The sequence below is a fragment of the Plodia interpunctella genome, chromosome 8, assembly GCF_027563975.2.
Source record: "Plodia interpunctella isolate USDA-ARS_2022_Savannah chromosome 8, ilPloInte3.2, whole genome shotgun sequence".
Taxonomy (NCBI): domain Eukaryota; kingdom Metazoa; phylum Arthropoda; class Insecta; order Lepidoptera; family Pyralidae; genus Plodia; species Plodia interpunctella.
In genome coordinates, this window is record NC_071301.1 from 6901137 (window position 1) to 6924230 (window position 23094).

Here is a 23094-nt window from a genome sequence, read left to right on the forward strand (position 1 = left end):
CAGTGAATTCTTGCGAATAAGAAGATTGGTGGAATACATAAATAAAACTCAAAGAGATAAACCAAACAAGCAAACTCACATCCGCAATCATAATTTTATTTTGATATAGGATTAAAAAAATGTGTATTCTCTAAAGTTACACTTGATATCACGGAACGTAAACAAGAGCCTATAACTGTCGTCCATCAACACCTTGTTCCTAAAAACATATAGCATTCGTTGGTAAGGCTGTAAACAAGGCTACAACAAGAAAACCACGAACCAGAAATTCGAGGCGTGATTGTTTGGAGTCGCTCCGGCTTTATTAAAATTCCCCATATTTGTTAGCGACGTTTTTCAGCCACCTCCTTGACTAACGACACTCGATACGTCTGCCGAATCAGAAGACCTCAGACGTAAACTGGAGCCCAAAATTCGCCGTTTGACGCTCATAAATTATGTTCGGAAAAAAGTTTTGCAAACACATCATAACTTCGACTTTTTTATTGTTTTACGACTTTTAAATAAGTTAATGGTTTTGCTATGGAACTTTTCTGGACTTCACGGTGGACTTATTGTGGGAAAAAATAAAATTGATTTGTACAGATTGGGACGTAATATAATTTGGAGTTTTTTTGATTTTACTAATTCTAAATTTATCGACTATATAAAAAAAATCAATGAGATGAAAATGGTTTGATCTCGAGGAGGAATCGCACCCACAACCTGGCCTATTAGGAGGCTTAGTGTTTTTAACAGCAGCTATTGAGAGTGATCGAAAGCATATAAATGACATGGTATCACATGTATAACAAACAATATAGAATATATTTTTTATTACAATAAAAAAGGCGAAAATTTTAGTTTACAAAGTAGAATTTGTGTAAAGACATCCCTAAATATCTCTCGCCCTAGCCTTGTAACTAAGCAAAAAAAACATTTGGTAGTCGTAACACGACACAGGCTCGTCTTGGCTGCAAAAAGCCCAAAACATTCTAGTGGCTGTTGAAAGTCGTCTGCGAACATTTTGCAAGAATATCTGCATTGGGGATACCACTCGAGACGCGGGGCTCTAACGAGTCGGCACCGACATAAATGATGTTGAATTTAAAAAATATTCCGAGTGCCACTACACAGATATGCTAGGTGAGCATTTGATAAAATCTGCTTCGGCCTTTTAACTTACTAGTTTTCATTTAGTTTCATACTATCTCGATGTTTGTCTGCAATCTAAACTAGTAGTATCCACCGATTTCTTTTTTTAGATTTCTACATCTCAACCTCAACAAATCGCTGCGTCAGCACCTAGTGGTTTCAAAACAGATGTCTTTGATAATATAGACAATAGCAAATTGTTGTGAAACCTTATGCTGTTGCATTGATAGTGTCGATCATGTCATCACAGTTTATCTGCATAACTTTCAATTAAAATATCATAAAATGTTCCTAGTCATTAATAATTATTTGTACCTAGTAACTAAACATTTATTCAAGGAACAAATTGTCACCAAAAAAGCAGACCATTTGAGTTTTATTATATACCTCCAACAATTCTCCAGCCCTGATCCCGAATCCCGGCGCGACCTGGCATTCTCGCATCAGAATCCAGTATTAACAACACCGACAGGTGTTTTTTACGACCTCCCGTTGATTTAGTGCTGAAGATTCATCGTTAATCTCGTACGGACGCGAATAGTAGCAAAATAAACACTGAGCATATGGGTGGTATTAAAAAAATCTGTTTCTAGTTGAGGTTTGGGAATACGATTCAATTTCTTAAAGCTACTGATAAAAACATCATTGCCAAAAATATTTAGTAAGCTACTATAAAAAATAGACATAATATTTACTTTGTTGACTTCAAGTTCTACAAATTGAAATTTTTCAAATTATTTTAAAAAATAAGTATCGTCAAATAATTAAAAATAACTACCTATGTCTTTAAAAAAAATGGTAGGGATGTGATATATTAAATCCCAGGCACATTTAAACAGGCCGATATAAATTAAATGTATGGTCCACACACCTCTAGATACAAGACGTTGGAAGCTAGCCCGACCTTAATACCGACTTCGAGCCCACAATAGAGCCAAGTGGGTGTCAGCTTAGAGTCCAAAAGTTGCGGAAGCGGTAGCGATAAACCTAATAAAAAAATTATATAAAGGTAACGATGTTAAATTATATAAAGGTGAGGCTGGTCATGAATTACAAGCAGTCTCGAAAAATATTTGTCTTAATGAATAACTAACCAATCATCTCGAACGATACGAGTTGAATACAAAAATGAACAAATTTTAATGGAAAAGCGGCTTTTATTTTCATTACATAAGCTATCTGGGGATAAAAAAATTCTTTATTGTAATAGTCATGATAATGTGCTATTATTGACTATTTCCTTTCTGACGATTGTCGGCAGTTGAACAAATATCTGATAAAACCGCTGTCAACCAATAGGATACTTTTCGCTGTTCTACCAACACTATGTCACAGGTACAACCTTAATCGTGTTATGGAGTTCTGTGCCAGAGTCGCAGAATAATGGTAGTTAAGTTTCAGCCATGCTCTATTTCACGCCTGTGCGGTTGGTACACTCGCGTTATTAATTAAAATAGTATCCAAATGTTGGTAGTTCATTACTGTTTGTTCTATTACTTGATTGCTTGTGTTATGGTGAAGCATTTGTGTTTGTTGTTGAGAGTCTCTTGTTATTTGTGCTAAAAAAATTGTAAGATCATGTTTGTAAAATACATATTTATATTTCTAAATGTCATGACGTCTAAGCTTATAGTAATCCCTGAATATATGTATATTTACTTACACTAATAGCTTCAATTTCAATTTCAAATGAATGGCAATAAACGATTTGAAATTGAAATTGAAATTAAAGCTATTAGTGTAAGGAAATATACATATATTCAGGGATTACTATAAGCCTGTATCATGTTCTCTTTTCGTCGCATAATATAGCTTAAATTATTAACATCATCAGCCATTATAATATCCCTACTGTAGAAGCACTGGCGTAGCTTTATAAATAACATAATAGAATACACAGATTTATACATCGTTCTAAGTTCTATACAAATTGTTGTAAGTTTTTAAGTTAATGCAAAAAGTTGTGAAAAACACAACGAAAAGTTATCTTCAGGGAAGCGGCTCGTTTAAAAAGGATATTTTAGGTAAGATCGAGATAATGATAGTTGAACGGTTGGCCGCGTTAACATCTTTCTATAAAAGCTTTCCGGGAAAATGAGCTGTAATGACAGCGGAAACCACTTCTATTCCGACGTTTTATACTACGATTAAGAAAATAGACGAAAAAGATCGCTTTAGACAGTTCCCTTTTTATTATAGCATTTTGCTATTACGATCTTGGGATATGTTGCAAAGTTTTGTTTGATTTCATCAATTTCTATTATATTTTCAATTAAATGAGTAAAAGAAATATAGATTACAATTTTCTTAAAATAAATATTAGCTTTTCTTATATAATCCAAGAACTAGTATCTAATAAATCGAATATTTATTTTTACCATCAAACAGCAAACGATGTCAAAAATATCAATTTTCATTACATTTTTAATAGGAACTAGCTGTGCCCGCAACTTCATTTGTGTGCGCGGTTCGAAATAAGTAACATTTTCTTTTACATGAAATCTCTAAACAATCTCTTTAGTTGAATAAAACATAAGAGTTTGTTTGAACTTATCTCTGGTAGAAAATGTTCTGGATTTCTTTATGTCACGCTAATTAAGGAAAGCTATTTTAACTTACAAATGTTTAGTATACCTACTAAATGTATTTAATTCTTTACAAAAAATAACGATAATAATACAAAAATATATATATCCGCAACACTCTTCGTCAATACACGTCTGTACATTACAGATATAAATCTATTAATTGAAGTTCTTACTTAGAAACGAAAATATTACTATTGCTAATTTTTATTATTTATATTATTACTATTGCATTATTCATAATTTACAATGTTAACATTATTCTAAATTTTCAATTTTTTTTTTGCATTTTTAAACAGATTTTATGTACATACATAAAATCTGTTTAAAAATGCATAAACTATATGAGACACTACTTAAATTGTATTTGCAAAAGCGCCATCGCTCCACCCCATTCTACCCTCAATTCTAAACTTACCCGCTTCAACAGTGAAACTTTAGTGTCTGTTTAGTTTAAAAGAGCCAGTTTGAGTCAGATGACTCCACAAAGTACATATTTCTTCCTCCCCGTATACCACTTTATGGGCAGAAATAAAATTGTATTAGTGTGGAAGTTGGGCACTTTGACAGGTAGAAAATGTCATTTTCCCAGGGATAAGTTGCGAGGGGAAATACTTTAGGTTTCTAAATATTGTTATGTGCTTTTGTGACGTTTGAGACTTTAGATGCGAAATAGTCATGCTTAAAACATTTTTGCCTGTGGTTTCCATATAGTGAGTACGGAGAGTCAATTTCTAATAGTCACTACGCCCATGCACTACACTACGTCCCTAAGGGATAGACAGCCATTTTGAAACAGAATTGTGAAGTTGTTCTGAAAGAGATGTCAAATAAGCAGCCGATCACAAAATCTCAGGAGATCTTGTAATCCAAAGTTTCAATGGCGTAATACTTTCCTTCTAATTTTCCATCAAGGAATAATGAAATATTTTGCAATTTTTTTTTTTTATATTCCGAAAATGAAGTCATGATGAATTCAAAATTAAAAGGGTCTGTTTATTCGAAAGCGTCTTCAGAATTTTATTGCTATAATTTAAAGACACTAATGGGACAGCGATGGCTGGAGCGGAGTCAGAGAATCTCTAAGTGCTCATTACTTCATTGTGGACTCTTCAGGGACCACGAGTAATTACACCAGCACTTTATTTTACTCTTGTCTGTTTCTGAGAATAAAATATAGAAAGTGTAGATAAACTAGGTCGAATACATAAAATATCTAAAATGGAATATTTCGTCAAATATTAATTTTCAAAGATAAAATAAAATATTACGAGTAAGAATTCTGTCATATTTGACCCAGTCGTACTATAATTATCATTAATAATATCGATCAAACGTCCTAAATTTCGCCATGAATTTATTGAAATTTCTATTACATTATAAAACACGCAGAGTTTTTCTTCTGAATTTTCTAAGTAGCCATTTTCCACTTGAGCATTAAGAAGCTTATAAGCAACTCCACTTAGACCTTACTTCGTCATATTAAAAAGTTTGAGAAAACCGGCAAAGTATGTTTTATCGTTGTTTGCTTACCCGCACATCAGGAGCTTAAAAATATAGAGTTTGCAACTGATTCGATCTTTCTTATTGCTTCTTTATTGATTTTATATTTTTCTACTATTCAATTCATTATTTCTGCTCTCTGTTTTTCCGTAAATTTTATTCTCAAGTCTTTTTCAATGAAGTTGTGGGGATACTTTTGGAGAAATTCATGAAATTGTAAAGGACATTTTATATGCCATTTCTCAATATAATTGCGTGAAGATTCTTATTTTTGTGTATTTTTTAATCACTCAATTAAATAAATATAGTAAAGTAATAAAGAAACAATCAAACTGTCACTACAATATAGCCAGCAGTCACTAAGGTTTTTAAATATAACCTATAAAAAAACAAATGAAAAAATATATCAGAAAAAATGCAAAGTCCATTTGATATTGAAGTTCTTGTTTTCACATAAGCTTGTGGCTTCTCTAATGATGTTAAGGTCCTTTTTACTAAATGTGTCGTTTCATTTTAACAAAGTGCTAACATGTGTTTAAAATATTTTATATTCGAAGTGGCGAAAGTACTTATATTTTTGAAATACTTTTTAGAAATAATGCAATTTCCAGTAAATAATATGAGATTTGTAAATAATCTCATATTATTGCAGCTTAACAAATCTACCAGCAACATAGTAGAGAGGAACTAAATACAAAAACAAAGTTAGTGAGCAAAGTACCAATAAATTTTGAGGATATTACCGGAGAAAAAAGATTTTTCCGACAAAATAGGCGCAGTAAACGTAGCTGTTGTTAATTAAAAAAGTCGAGGCTGGGGTTTACTTCCAATGGTCACAATGACTCGACCCCGTCATGAGCATTATTGCGAACTTTATTGATAGTTAAATAATATCTTGTTTCTTGTTGAAAATGTAATTCAGATTTGAATTATTACTACACAATATTGCTGATACTTTTTTGCCTACTTGCTTTGTATAGACAACTTTAACTAATTGATCTTTTGTAATATAGATTTTACTTATATACTTGGCATTTTTCTCTATCAAAAAGCTATGTTTTTGTTAAGAGCGTTAATTAAATTAAGTGAAATCATTGTATGCAAATAAGTCGTAGAAATAGACACTATAAAAATATACTTAGTTATATTCAATATTTGTGGTTATTATACTTAACCTCCTATTCATATAAAATAATACATATATACTTTAAGTTAAAATGTTTTGTCAATATCGCACTTTAAAATATTTAACATGGAGAGAATGAGACAATACTAACTTTAGCTTAAAGTATGCTTTAACTTTTTTATGAATAAGAGGGTCTTCTTCTCATCGAGTCGTTATTGCTATGTGTATAATTCAAGACCAGCGTATGGCCACTTTAATTGTTATAATATTAGTCTTGTAAAGGTTCTTTATGGTACAAGAAATGGAGGGTTAGAGAACGAATAGTTTGGGTGCAATGGTCCCAGGTAAGGGAAGACTCATCACTCGTCTGGTGCTCGCACAGGCGTCCCCAGAATTAATAAAATAGGGAACGACAGTGGGTGGGCGAATTAAAAACAGGGTGAGTCTATAAAAGGGTCAAGAGGAATAAACCCTAGTCGGTACTAAGGTTCATAGGATTCAACGTTGTCTGCCCTATTGGATTCCGATGTTTGTTAATCAACTGGCTAATTAAATGTTGCGTCAGATCATAAAAGCAAAGAAAACAATTAGGTAAGTCCCTCCTTTGCTCACTGAATTAATTTTATTGCAGTCTAGGAGATTGAACTGTAATATAAGGTTCAGGGTATACAAGCAATACTATTTGTCGTTGTACATATTATATATATTTATACATCGACTAGTGAACTACTGATGATAAAACCATGATGCATGGCAGTAAATTATACATGGATTTTATCTAAAATAAAGTATAGACTTGAAAACGTAAAAAAAAAGACTTGAAAATTACCGAATATCAAGAAATCATTTGAATAAAATAATAAAACACAGAAACAATTGTTTTTTTTTTTCTTATGCTTACTGTGTGTCTACTTATTATATTTTATACATGTTGTCAAAACTATTTGTCGTAAGAAAGTATCTACGTAATCCTATTTACTTTTAGTTTAAGTTTCAATTGTAAATCATACGCAGACAAAGTCGCGGGCAAAAGTTAGTGTAAAATATGAGTGGTTGCTGTGAATGCTGGAAAGTATTTTCATGCCTCGTTACCTTTCGAGTTATAATTACCACAATACCTTATCTTTATATTCAAAGTTTTATACAACTTGGAAGTAGAAAATTAAGAACCGCAAATTAAAAGTATTTAAAACAGTCTGTTATAAAGTCGTTTCATTACAAATGTACAAACGGACAGACACTGACGTGGAAATAAGTTTTCTGAGTTAAGTCTCATGAATATTTATTCGGAATATTCTGGTACAAACTTCTGAACGCTTCTCACTTGATCAAAATTTACTCTTGAAACTGTTGGAGGTTCGTAATTCTTTAACCACGGCTCAAGATTCGAAATTGCATATAAATTATTGAACAATTTTTTAAAACTACGTTTTTTGTCGTTATCTTTTTGTTACTTTAACTTGTACTTGACTGTACGATGTAGTCTGTTTGTTGTTTTTTACATGTAGTAAAGAAGAATTTTAAATAAATGAACCAAAAGTAAATAAATTATAAACTAACTAATAACTTTTGATACCGGTGACAATTAAACGTACCATTTTATTTATAAAAAAAGTTCAAATCTAACAAAAACTATAATAAATAAATAAAAATGTTTTGTCCCTTTACTTTACCTATATTGGCATTGAAGGAGTGAGATAATAAATGAATAAAACTTCAACAGGTTTGAAGTTTGTCCTAAACTGGTATTTTTTGACGTGATATGGCAATACGGTTATTAACAACATAATTTTATGTCTAAAATAAAGAAATGGAGCTAATAGAGTTCATGAAATCCATCAGTAAAAACAACCGAAGGTTTCTCCAGATAAAGGGTGCCCTCAAACATTGCTCGCACAACTTTTGTTTGGAATTAAGGGTAAACACATTAGGTAGCGTGTTTGTATAGGCGCCGGTATTAAGTCCAGAGATGTAAATGTAATAGAGATGACTTCTTTAATATAAGGAGTGGCTTACACCGAGCGAAACAATGCTCATTGCTCAATGCTCATTCTACCTGTCCAGCCAATCGCTGGTAAATTGCCTGGCCACATTGGTTAGACAACCAGATTGGAAATAGAATGAGCAAGTGCTGGCTTAGTGCAAAACCCTTTTAATGCGAGCTCTTGTCGTTATGTAGGGGTCAACATTATTGAAAACACAGCTTGAAAATATTAGTCTGATTTAAAGTTGGTGTCTAGCAAATAGTATACAAAACGCACTTAACTTTAATATTTAGTTTTCAAGCTAAGTAACTTAACTTTTCGTAAATAAAATAATATTGATACATTTTTTAATTTACGCCATGTCTTCTCCAGTAAATTTATTTCAATGGGCTCGGCAAACTTGTTTGATCTAAGACAAAACAAACGGGGCCTAATCAGGACAACTTTGCCGATTTGGTTTTTAAACCGTTTTGTTAGATTATTTTTGTCTCATTTACTCATTCGGTTTGTTTGTTTTCCTGTAATTAATGGTGTCATGTTCCAAATAACTTGACTCTGACTTGTACAATCGTACTTGTTAACGGTCTTTGCTAATGTTAATGCTTTTTGAAATAATAATATTTTACTTTAGAGGTGTTTGTAAACTTTGCAAAAAGAATTTAAGTAAGTTGTAATTATAATAATATTAATGAAATTCGTACCCAAAATAAGTTAAAATCATAACTCAAGTCATTTAATTTATTAACAACATAAAATCAATGAGATCAAGGGTACTAAACCACTTAACGCTACATAATACTAAGCGTTATCCGCTGTCTTATGCTAAATCCTTGTCAGGGCCCTTTTAATCGGCATATTAATCGTAAGGGACATTACGAATGCGTTTGAGATTATATTTAACTCTCGTCATGCGATAACGCGAACGGACCACACACTTATCGAATCCACCTCTAATTAAATCCTTTTATATCGCTCCGGTAACATTTAAGGTAAATACCATACTGCCAGCTACGTTTGGCTTTGCTACGATGAGTATAAATAATTTTATGTTTTTCAAATGTAAGGAATATTTTGATATTCCTTACATTTGAAAAACATAAAATTGCCGATGCCGATGCGCTCACATAAAAAACTGAATATTAAATATAAACCTGGATCGGGGACCATTTAAGACCGGTGCACAATGACGCACGAGCGCATATGCTTTTTTATAGAGTTTTAATACCCATTTGCACACGATATTACCTTAGTACATAAAATTTAGATTGCCAGTATTATATTATATTTTCACAGTATATTTCAAGCTTAGCTTAGCTGATAGTAGACGTGCGGCCTAAACTGCGCAGGCATTGCAAGATAAAGATTAATGTAGTCTTGTCAAATAATTTACGGTGTTGATATCAAGCCGCGTTGTCCGTTTTGCATGTTTTATTACTTTATGTAATACGTTGTTGTAGCTGCATACAGTTTGCTTAGGATTTGATACTGAAAAATAAATTTCGTTGTTATTTTCCGATTTATATTTTTAACAAACTAAAAAGAAAATTAAAATACTAAGATAATGTGATATTATCATTGTTTCAGGAGCGAAGAATTTATTAAGAATCTATGTAGGGCGATACAAAAATAATTATTACCTAGAAGTATATCATCATCCGCCAATATAAGCCGCCATAAAATCGGCTCTTACAGGTCTGTCTATCGCGTAAGGGAAAAAGACGTCATTCTATACTCTAAGTGATGCTATTGTTATGTTTTTCTTTAATATAAAAATCACAGTTAAATCTTAAAAATATCGAGGTTTATTTCTACGCTGACGACGGGATTCGCGGCGTCACAGGCAAGATCCAATATGGGAGGTTGAAAAAGAGATTATTATTATTTTTCAAAGTGAAACATACTTTTTTGTTTTTTATAATTAGGTAGTGAGAAAATTTAAAAAATATAATAATTAAAAAATTATACTTGCAATATAGTCGGATTACAAGAATAGGCAATTAGGAAGTTTGTTTCGTTGTTTCTCCAATTTAATAAATTAATTTTCTCATGTATTTCTGTAACAACTTGTTGGAATTGTGTTTGTTTCTCAAACAGGATTCACGTGATTCAAGTATTGGTGTACTCTCTCTGTATCCAACACCAAGTTATCAGAAATGTACAACATATAAATTCTAAATAAAAAATTACAGCATCAAAAATATTTAAGTATAAGTGTGAGAAGTGAGTATAATTAAATTTTCATGTATGTTATGTATGTTGTTTCAATAAATTATATATTGTTAGTTAAGTTTTTTTGTAAGTAATTCAATACTTAATAAAAGAAATCAAGATTGATTTTCCCATTTTATGACTCGATAGAGCCGAAAGAAAGGTTGAAAGGAGGCAAAAGGAAAACACCACATTACTTGCAAACTGTCTTTATTTAACTTGTATTTAATATCGGGGACGTGTTTTGTGGAAATCCGAGAGTTTCCTAAGAATTATGAGTCTCGCATCGTTTACCAAAATCTGCACTTTGTTTCAAGTTATTGCGTGTGTCTGTTGTGTGATCTCTCGAGTTGGAAACAATTTTGAAATAAATTCTACTTTCGGAAATTTTGAAAATATTTTTTTTACTCTCTCAAAAACTTTGTTCCTAACTATAGTAGTTCCAAATATTAGAACTGTTTCTATCTTTATCGTTTCTATCGTGGTTTAATTAAAAATCTAACTTTATCATAATTGTTTTCTTACTAAACCGTCTAGAATAAAATATCATCGATATCCACAATGCGTAAAATGCATTAAAACAAGCACTTAATAATGGAACACAAACCGCAATAGCGTCAAAACATGCATTACTACATACTAAGCACTTAATTAATAAGTATAACTGATTACACAACTTTGATGAAACTTCCCACTTTGCGTAGATAAAGAGCTAGCGAAAGGCACCCCTGAGAGCAAACTGTCTTCTATTTTAAGTCACGTCTTGTCTTGATGTTTTAAAACAGGACGTCTTCAGAGTAATATAGAACAAAGTTAAGATAAGGCAAATTGTTGAAATTAAGGGAATACTTGCAAGAAACATGAATATGTTCGTTCGGAACTTTTAGACAACTCACAAAAGAGAATGTGCACGATGTCATTTTCAAAATTGTCGGTGTTAATTTTAGACATAATATTTTCAGGTTTTGTATATAAAGTAAATCAGATGCTCCATTGCAGATTATATAGATATCATACTCTTTTACTTAAAAAAATATGACCTGTTATGTAACTTCGGGATTTATTAAAGACATTTTCACGTTCAAAGTAATTATTGTGGGCAAGTCAAAACGAAAAGAGTTTATCAATGGGAGATGTCGAACACTAAAAAGTATTCCTAATACATTCTCTCAGAGGGCACGACGAAGGTATGTCGGCACCTAAATTGGAGACAAGATGTTCAAAATATTTGGCTCACAGTGGAATCATTAACATAGAATGTAACCGAAAGAATTTAGAGGTAAGGTAGGAACATAAAATATTATTTGACTGAATTAAATCAAAGAACACCTATTATATCTGAGGCCGTGTTGTCAAATGTCACGGTAAATATAACCGGCGCGCCGCTGACGTTTAGACAAAATAACAAAATTTCTGCGCATGTTAAAGTTAACGCCAAAGTTGACGTTTCAACAATATCATGTCAAAGTTGGTTGATGAAACCCACTCTTATTATCATCATTTTATGGGACTTTTTACTTATATGCTTTTGCCTTATGATGGCAGGGCTAATAATTGTATAATTTAAAAATTATTTAACTAAATAATAAAACACAGATATAGACATTAAATTTACAAAATACCTTAAAATCATGCATGTTTATGTACTTAGCACAGTTGTTGAGATCGTGAGCAATAAACGCATTGTTTTTTCGTCACCAACGGCCCACCATATGGATGGACAATAAAAAGGCGATAACAATCAGTGACAGTTGGTTTACCGCCACGAAGATGACGCTAATTACTTTTTACAATCTCTTCACATTTATTTGTCTTGTTCTGATAACAGATGGCATATTTGATGACAGTATTCTGGTTGTTATTATGATCCAGTGACCGTTTAAACTTAATTCGAATAGTCAAACTAAGAACTACTAAACGGTACCTAAATCTATTGCCAGTCGACCTCAAGTTAATATTTTTAAATATTATAATATATATATACTTTTAATAATAATTATCCGTCCATAATAATGCACAATACCTAAACCATTTCAACTAAATAAATCGATCAAAGCATTGCGTTATTTTACGCAATCTTTCTCATTGATAGCAGACGATGTTTCACAGTAAATATGTACAAAATTTCCAATCAAGAACCCTGCGATGGTTTTAGACTGAAATTGGAAAAGATTTTAAGAATTAAATCGGGTTTGATGAAGGATAGCGCCCGCGGCAAGTCCGCTTCTTTCAATTTAAGATACGATGATCTTAATAAGAATATTATTTTCCAATTTTGTTCGTTTCTACCGAGTAATCTCTTATTTTTGTTTTGGTTTCATAACCTCTTTGCTTGGCTAGAATGGTTTGAATATTTATGACTGCTGGAAAAGTTATTGACTAGCTTTTTCTCGGAGCCTTGGCCAGTTTTCTACGGCTATCTTCAAAGTATTTTTATTTCTTGGAGAATAATAGGTACATAGTTTTATTTGTCGAATAATAGTCTATCAGATAATATGTAGATAGAAAAGGGCACTGACAGATATATTTTCAGGAAACTATCATAGTGGACATTTTGGGGGTCAGTCAAAGTCAAAATGGTTGGCTGTCCCTCCCCCTCAGGTTATAGTTCAGAACGATAATACACTAAGTTGACTTTCTGGGTCATATCTAGGTATATACCGCTTGTGATCGACGACAGTACAGTTTAGAAAAATATACCAAATTTTCAAAATAGACCAAACGGGAAAGTAGACCGATCGTTCCGGAGATCATTATGCTTGCCAAAAATTGATCGTCCTTTGACTGTGTTTGTGTGTTATTGTTGTTAGAGATCTGTTATAAAATGTAAATATTTAGTTACAGTTAAATATAAATAGTTAAAATTATTTAGTTTTATTAGTCTCCAATGGATATTTCGGCCAGAATTTAATATTTTTTTATTTGCAATTTTTATCACTTTTAGTGTCAACAATTTATAATAATATTAAAACCAGGAAATAACTTCTTTTAAAATCTTATACGGAAAATACTTTACAAAGAATACAATCTTCTCAGTCCCTTTCGAGACTCCTGTTTTATTCATAAACAACAACTACAGTGAACAAACAAGTAGCTAATCAATATTTCATTGCCACTAAGTAGGTGGAGAATGCACTACAAGAACTCTAAAATGCGTGTTTCTCGTAGAGCGTAAATATTCAGATATGTGGGGATTGTACGGAACCCCCAGTGTGCCAGTGATATGTACTCTTTGCCACGTTTTTGCTCAGATCGCAGGCAGGACCCGAGCCATGTGTTTTTGCGGTCAAGCGCGACTTTGTCCCTTAATGACTAATGTGCATGTGTCAGCTTGTTCCATCATGTCATAGACCATAGTTGATTTGATAGATCAGAAAGGATAACTGTTTGAAAGCCTAAGAATATTCACGTAATTCTTAACCACCAGATAAAAATTATTTCAGGTCAGTTATGTCTATTGTAAGTAATATTGTGTATTTCAATTATGTAGCACTTAACAGGTTCGTCAATGTTAACCCCAGTAACTGATTTTGAGTTATTTTTATTATTTAAGCTTAAAATAACATTAATGTTTTAAAAAACATGTATGTATTCTGAACATAACATTAGCAACATTTTGTTTCATAATGATCTTTCCACAACATATTTATGTCGATGCTGGCCAAGGATACAAGGATATTCGAATTTGGCCATAGATAAGCTTTGAGGTAAACTGGAATCAACTCCACTTACATAAAAAAGTGCTGCTCTGTCAACCATAATAGTTTTTCATGTGTTATGGGTATGCTCCTGCCATAATCTAATGCGTCTGTACTATCGGTGATCTATGGCACCGATGAGACGCCGACAAAGGCGTCGTCATGACATGATGCGTGCGAAATGTTTCACACATTGGACGCACACGTGCAGGCAGCCTAATTGCTATTCTTACACGCCCTGACCTTGACACACGAATATACATCAACCAAATTAAATCTTCTTTTCACACGTGAATGAATATATAACAGCCGGAATTTAAAATGCATCAGCCAAATTTTCTTCTTCTTTTCGAGTCGAAATAGCAGACTAAATATATTAATTTATATCAGTAAGTAGCCTGCAGTGTCACTAGTGTCTAAGAAGAAGAAGTAAGTAGCCGTATTCAGGGCAGCTATGGGACAGAAGGGGGACTGTTTCGAGTAAAATAACGGTATGATAAGCTTTGAATTGAACCGATAATCCAGCTGCAAAAAGCATTACGATTTTACTATTTTTTTATTAATTAAATAATAAAAAAAAAATCACATGCTCAATAAATTTTCGATTATCCACACTGAAGGAAATCAGCGGTTCCGTCGATTTGTATAGGACACGTAAAAATTGCAGGTTCGAAATATTTGGATATTCGCCAGCTAATTTTACAATAACTGTGCACTAATATTAAATTAATTCTTAATTAACTATTCATAGGTACTATACAAAGTAGAAACTGTAGAGCGCTCTGAATACTTTCCTCCTAACATTGTTAAAGGATTACTAAACAACAGACAACTTGCGAAGTCTTCGTTACCCAGCCAAGTTAAAATATACATGGAAGTGTGAGGCGTCTCGAACAATAAGGGTTCTCTGCAAGTTGGCAGGGATATACTGGCTAGGAAAGTATGGCGGCGGCTTCCTTAGAACTAATTAATCCAATAAGAACGTCTTTGCAGTAACGAGCCCTGTCGTTTGTGCTTCACAGAAAATAGTTACGGATATCGATCCTAGGACCTCACGTGAACTATCAAATTGATAATATTCTATACGAAGCAGATATGGAGATAGACAATGGTTTGTATAACAGAATTTATCTATTTTCCGTGTATTATTATTTAAACGGCATGCAATCATTTGTTTAGTTAAATTAATAGGTAAGTAATGTAAATCTTTAAAGAAATACATGTACCAGAAATTATTAAATGCATATTTATGCATTTGAATATTAACCATACTAATACTAATGTTTAAATAGTATTTAACGCAATGACGTGAAACTAACCCGGTAAGAAGCCTTTACCATGCCTTGCCACGCTATGTGCCCTTAGTCTCCTCGCATGACATCCACGAGAGCATAATTTTATAAAGTCATATTCTAAGGCGGAACCACACGCCACAACTAACGGAAAATCACAATATTCTTTAAGTAATCGACTAAGGAAATGACTTTGGCAAATTTTGGACCAGTTACCTCAGCTAATGAGGCTGACGTCCAAAATACTCCCCTAAATACAAACATAAAAAATGTGGAGTCGTATATCTTGTATTGAATAGAATCAACATCATTTTCGGTGGTTGATTATTGAGAGAGATTTCAGGGAAATATAGGTATTAAAGTGATGGAATGGGTAAGCGAATATAAATTTAAATACACACATATATTTCACATAAATGAAGTCGAAATAGGTATTGATGAAATGTATTCAGTATATTTTTGGAATGGACCGAAATGGTGAAAAAAAAAAACATGATGTTTACATGCAGTGGAGCATATACAACAAGATTATGATCACCAATAAAATGAAAGACAAAAAGCTTGTAAAATCAACTCCACTGCTCTCTTGTTCTAGAAAACTTCACACAACAAGCCGTGATAAACGATTGACTCGATGACTTGAAAAAGTACGGCCCAAAAGGCTCTAACGATGGCTATTATCAGGAATATTGGGCATTTGGGTAGATAGTTGCAACATTTCGTTGGGAGCTAATCTGAAGGCACAAATGAATCTAATTCCGGGGAATAGGGAAGAGTGAAACTGCAATATCGTTTGGGATGAATTGAGATCGAATGTGAGCCAATACTATGTACTTGCTTTTGAATTGGCTTTTGAAGGAGAATTGATTGATTTGAAAGAAATGGGTTACATTTTTTTCTGGTTACTCTTTAATATCGTGTATGAAATAGAAGTATTGTTGTCCAGTTTTTAGGTGTAATTTAGATTATAAAATGGTAACTGTTACCTACTGATGTGTTCCTAATATTTCAAGAAAAAACACATATGAATTCAAATAACAATATTACCTTTATGTTATTATTAATAAGTTTACAAACTTCAAACGCTTAGGATGGTATTTCTATGTAATATCCAAATTTCTGTAATCGTAGAAGTCTCGTCGAAAAAATCGTCCAAGACACAATTTTTTTCCAACATCAGAAAGAATATTCAAAAATAAAATTACCAAAACAAGAAAATTACTAAACGCTATATTTTAGACCATTTTTGATATTGTTTGAATAGACAAAACATCATTATGCTATAAAAAACAACCACCAACCACCGTCCCTAGAGAATAAAACGAAATATTTATTTTCCATCGTTGCAGGCATAATCCCCTTGTGTGCAAACTTCATTAAAAGCAAGGATCTATATGATACTGTTAAACAAACCTGGATATATTAGTTTCTCTCTCTTTCTCTCTCATCTGAGCGCGCTCTTATTTACATTCGTGGCTGCGATACCTTGAAGCCTAGAGTTCGCTTGAATAATAAACCTTAACATTTTAAAAATTCGGATATAGTTTCACGTCTGCATTACGTCCGGCTCCTTTGGAATGCTAACATTGCTACTCAGCTATTGGGGTCCAGCCGTTAGGCTCTTGTTCCGCAACACTTATGGCCGCCAGAATTTTGACATTTATTTGTCCGCTACGCTTTTGTTTTGTTTTTTTTTTTTTACAAATTTGCCCCATTGACTTCCACGGTAGTATTGGTCCTACTGGATTGGTCCTACTCGGGCGAGAATCAAATATCATTTACGGCACCTATTGCATTAATGTATCTTGATTATAAAGTTATATTTTTTTTTAATATTGCAACGATAACTAATTGTTTTCACAAGGAAAAGTAAAATTTAAAATTACTTTTGTTTGCTCATTAAAAAGGCTATAGAGAAAATGTTCATCTCCAAAAATCATTAATGAACAGTCAAAGTTAGCGACTTCAATACCGTTGTGCTATAATGAATAAATAAAGAATTTTATGGCTTTCATTAAAACGTTAAAAACAAGCTTGTTCTACAAAATGGCGGTCGACGTCATTACCCAGCATTCTAAATTAAGAGAGGTGCCCAGCCCCTTGCCAAAATGACTTAAAAAAAGATATTTGATCCGAACTACTGTTTGGCATTAGTTTACATGTTAATTAGTTGGTTTGAATGTAGTTTTATTTAGTTTATCTTTTTTTTTATTAATCAATCAATTCCATAGAAAATAGTGTAGCCCGTTCCACTTTCTTAGCCACGAGTCCACGACATCGTTTTATGGTTACTATGAGCCTTCGGTTAACTTTATACTACCTAATCATACTACTAGCTTTGTTCGCGGCTTTTTTCACCTGAATATGTATAAGAGTATATGAATTACCTACTCGGTACTCATTATTATTATGAACGCGAAAATAATTGATTAGATATAACGTGAATACTTAATAATCTGACTCTGGGCTCGCGTGACAGTTGAGAAACAAACCGAAAAATCCTCAGGGAGCTGACAGATAGTTTACAAATAAACTCACTCTTGTGCATTTCTACTACTTATTATTTTATATCTATATCGTCGACCCCGGTGGCGCAGTGGTAAACTGCTTGCCTCTGAACCGTGAGGTCCCGGGTTCGATCCCTGGTCGGGTCCTGATGGAAAATGATCTTTTTCTGATTGGCCCGGGTCTTGGATGTTTATCTATATATGTATTTGTTATAAAATATAGTATCGTTGAGTTAGTATCCCATAACACAAGTTTCGAACTTACCTTGGGGCTAGCTCAATCTGTGTGATTTGTCCTAATATATTTATTTATTTATTTATTTATTTATATTTATCTATATATTTATATATGAATATTAGTTGGGGTTGGAGTTACGGTGGAATCCCAAATAATATAAAAGCCTGGAAACCTCAGGGCCGCAGTCAGTTTAATCCGGACATTATTTGAGCGTTACTCCAGTGACGTCACGTGCGTCTGAGCTCGGCTATCGTTAATCATCGACCAGGACGTGTCAGGGTACAGTCGACAGCACATTTTTACAGTCGTTTTCCTCATAGCCTAGGGTGCTGGTCATTGAGTGGAAGGAAACAAATTCAATGATTTTCTTGGCACTTAAATGGAGTGTTTTGCCATTGCCTTCCCCATTTCACACGCTAGCTGATTGAGATTACTATATTGCAAGTTTCCTCGTAATATTTTCCATCACCTGCAGTTAGGAATGGTCTATTATATACGAGTCAGATTGGTATATAAACTCATGTGACCTGAGGTGAATTCGTACCTGAGATCTTTCGATCACAGGCGAGCTCCTCAACTATTGGATCAACACCGCTTAACAGCACATCAAGCTATCCAAATTTATTTAAACAACTTTCGTTGATAACTGGACATGTAGTCGACTGTACTCGTGATATCTAAATAATAGACAATTTTGCAATTTTCTCACTGAAAATGGAAAAGAGAAATAAGTTATATTCTGTGTATTAGTCTAGAAGAAAAGAAAATATCTAAAACGGGAAACTTGATCACTACATTAAATTGACATATTTGAATGAACTACAATTATTAGAAGTCTATATCCTGGAAAAAATATAATTAATTTTCCAAATTTCAGCCCAATAGGTTGTGATGTAGGTTTAAATTATTTCAAGAATTGATCTACACTAACTAAACAAATTTAATAAAAGCTTCCAATCATATCGAAACTAAATTAAATACATACTTTTAAATAAAACTAGTGGCCTAACCTAGCTTAGCACCGGCAAATCTATAATAAATTGTACATTTTAACCTTAATCTGGAAAGACACTATATATTGGTGCAAACTGTACAAAAATCCGTGCAGTAATTTTTGAGTTTAATTTTTGAGTATAGAGAGACAGATGCGACACGGGGGGCTATTTTTATAAATAAATAAGAAAATAGTTTCAAATGAATAAATCAGCCAAGTACTATATTTACCGAGTCCATTTGTTGCCATCTCCCGGAAGTGTCACGGACGGACAGCCAGCGTCCGCGCTTCCGTCGCCGCGAGCGGCGGAAAATACGCTAGATTTTGTGTTATTTTCAGCCATACTTTTGAATTATACGAAACATTGCCCACTGGGTATGTAATGAGTCCGTTGTTTTGTAAGTTGGCTGAAATAGCGCAGAAATATTTAGATATGTACATTAGCGAATCGCGGGCGAAATATTACATAATTTCTTCTTCTTGTTCATCATTCTATTTTTGTAATACTTTACCTTTTTACATAGGTACAATTCTTTGATACATACAAGGTACATTTTATGAAAAAATCTTCATTACGCTTAAGTTCACTAAATGGCACAATAATACGCGCTTAAGCACACTACACTAATGTTAATTAAAATTATAAATTAATCATTTTGTTTTCAGAGATAATCTTTACAGAGGACGGCATCCAACTTGAAATTTCTCTTAAATATAAACCTTTTATATCCAATATATTTTATAAATAAAACACAAAGCGACTACCTTCAAGAAACTGTCTTTCAGTCTGCTAATTTCAGCGAACCGATACTAAAATAAATAAAACTCAAAGATTAAGTTTTCTAAATCCATTCCGCGTCGCTTTATGTAGGTCAACTATTTCCACTCGTCGTACTAAGCAGTACTTATTAAATGTTTGAACAATTTTTGCTCGGCACTGAACGGTTGACATAATTCAAGCGTGAGAAATTTCACTCTTCTGCGGAAAATTGCAACATTTCATTTGTGGAAATAATTCATTCGGGGTGAGAAGTGCTCAAATCTTAGGATTCAAACTGGAACCTGCACAATTTCGCTTTAAAACTCGCACATTGCTCTGGTGTTTTTAATTCTGGTTTTGTAATGTTATTGCGGCAAAACTTGGTTTTGCTAAATCATATTTATGTACTCGTATATAAGTAACATAAACTCTATGACTCAGTTTTAATATTTGCAAATTTTCTTACTAGAAATCATTCGGAAAGTTTTTACACTAATTGTTATGGTTATTTTCAGGCATAATAGATAAGTGTAACCATAAATTTCATTGCAATAGAATTATTTAGATTCATATTTTTAGATAACATGTAGATTTGGAACAAAATTAAATTCTATGTTCCAAACCTATTTCTATCGCACTAGCTCCAACGTAACCGCAGTCGCCCATTGTGCCAAATCCAGTCGACAGGTACTATGGTTTAAAAGTGGTCCGAAAATCAGCTAGTTCTAGAACAATGCAGTAAATCTTAATCTAATAATAGGAACATCTTATTCCAAAACTATAAATATTATTGAAAAGTTTAGATATTGCAGCGTTTACACTATAATATAACTGGTTATATTATATGATTTATAAAAAATGCAGAAAAAACTAAAGAATCACATGTTTGTCGTATAGTAGCCACATGAGATAAAATATTTATCACGGCTACCTAATACATCGCTGCATCGCATCGCATCTATAGACTGCTTATATAAAATCTGATACACTTTATGTGACAAAACATGACGTTGGCATTCTGTCCCACTTCTTCTAGTGTATTTATAATACACGTTTCACTTTCTTGTATGCATAAAATGGAAGATGATGATGAATGACGAGAAGATGATGTTAGTTTTTTATGTTACATATAGGTATTAATAAAATATAGGTATTTATTTAGAAATCTAACTCTATGCATTCGACCACTGTGCTCAATACAGGCGGTACTCTGACAAAACAGTGGTGCGACTGCCACCGGGTCTGAACACTAAATTAGTGCATAAAACCAGAACCGAATTTAGTACCACCGATATTTATGGCGCTGCTGTTTCAGCAATTTTTGACGTTTAATTTATAGTTTTAATAAATTAACTTTTTGATATTGGTTGTAAAATATTCGATGTATGTATATCGTTAATTATTTTGTGAAATATTTATTTAAATTGTATTTAATGTTTATATTATTTTTAATATTTATTTGAATAGGACTCATAAGATTATAGAATATTACAGATTAGACATGCATAAGAAACATGTATGTAATGGATTTGTATAAAATTAATTCAGTAATACCCAGAAATATTCTAAAAGTGTAACAGCTTATTAAATAATCGGCTGAGGATGCAAGCGAAATGAGAACAATGTTCAAAGTTATCCGACGTCTTATTAACTTTTTTCGATACTATGGGTTTCCAATATCTTGCATTCTTTAGAAGTACGGTTTTCCGAGGACCGTTTAAGTATATTACTTGGTTATATTATTAAAACTATTTTATATCTTTACGAGTTGTAAAAACTTCAAATTAATAAAAATAAAAATATATCTTTGTCATATATTTATGTTGTTAGTAAATGTTGATGGTCTTTGTGCCTTTCTTAAAATGGCATAGGTAGTGAAACATTGTACTCTGTATTTATTTATTCAGTTTAGTTGTGCATTATCTGGGTAAATTTTTGATATCAATAAGTAATTATAACATGCTAAATTGAATAAAGTATTTTGAATTTTTTTACTGCAATATGCAATATATTTTTTTACTGCTGCCTATGGTTTTTATAAAATACATTTATGTCGTATAAAAATCAATTAGAAAAGCGACCACACATCACAAAAAATATGATTAATTCATAAGAAAGATTAAGCACAAATCTGTTACAGAATTCATCAAAGCTTTGAAGAGTTAGCACAGACCTTACCGCAACTATGAGTGGAGGCAAAGTTTTAGCGGCAAAGTTACGCAAAACTTTTGAAACTCAACTAAAAAAGAGGCTTAATTGAAATTGTAAACTTTTCTTAATCCACACTTGGTGAGTGTTATAAGGTGAAAATTATAGGAGCGAGTTTTAAAAAGTGATATGAATTTTTCATACTTCGAATAATATATGATTATGTAGGTTTAGAACATCTTGCGTGATAACATTTTTGTTAAAACCAGATTTAGGAAATAAGTAAAAAATCAATCTTGACATGTTGATCACAAATACAACGATTTCCCGGAATGGAACAAGCATGGTGACTACAAGATACGCCACAAAGGACGTCAGTCCAGTCCTTTACATCGAAAACAGTAACATTTACCTTTGAATTAAGTTATTTGCTGAGAGTGAAACAAATAATATTTGCTTCTTCAACTTACCATACATGGTAAGATCCAAGGCAGAAGGAGGCCTGGACGAAGAAAAAATTCGTGACTGAGAAACCCACGCCAATGGTTCAAAAGTATGCCACCTTTGTTCCGAGCAGCCATTTCAAAGATACAGATCGCATTGATGATTGCCGACCTTCAATGAAGATGGCACTGAAAGCAGAAGAATTTGCTAAAAGCATCTGTGATTAATAACGTAATAATATTAATCAACAAACATCAACGTGCAAAATCATTAAGTATGTACGTTGCGCGGCATAATTAAAATAGCATAGTAATCAAGTGCTCCCAAGTAGATTCGATTCCATTTCACTCGGTGTCTTAATTTAAGTAAACACTCAAGCTTAATGAAGAGACACTAAACAAGAGACTCTCCTGTGACAGTTACGTTTTCATTTGGCTCAAGATAATTGTATTTGTTCTCAGAAACCGAATTT

The 23094-nt window shown here is 32.7% G+C and overlaps 1 long non-coding RNA gene across 1 annotated transcript; it reads right to left on the reverse strand.

Moving 5' to 3' along the window:
- Positions 1-18417: 18417 nt before the first annotated feature.
- LOC128671992 (uncharacterized) lies at positions 18418-20142 on the reverse strand. The gene is made up of 3 exons (XR_008404892.1): positions 20036-20142; positions 19501-19677; positions 18418-18984 (listed from the first exon to the last, which is right to left on the reverse strand). It is a non-coding gene; the product is annotated as an uncharacterized LOC128671992 (long non-coding RNA).
- Between the last annotated feature and the right edge of the window lie 2952 nt (positions 20143-23094).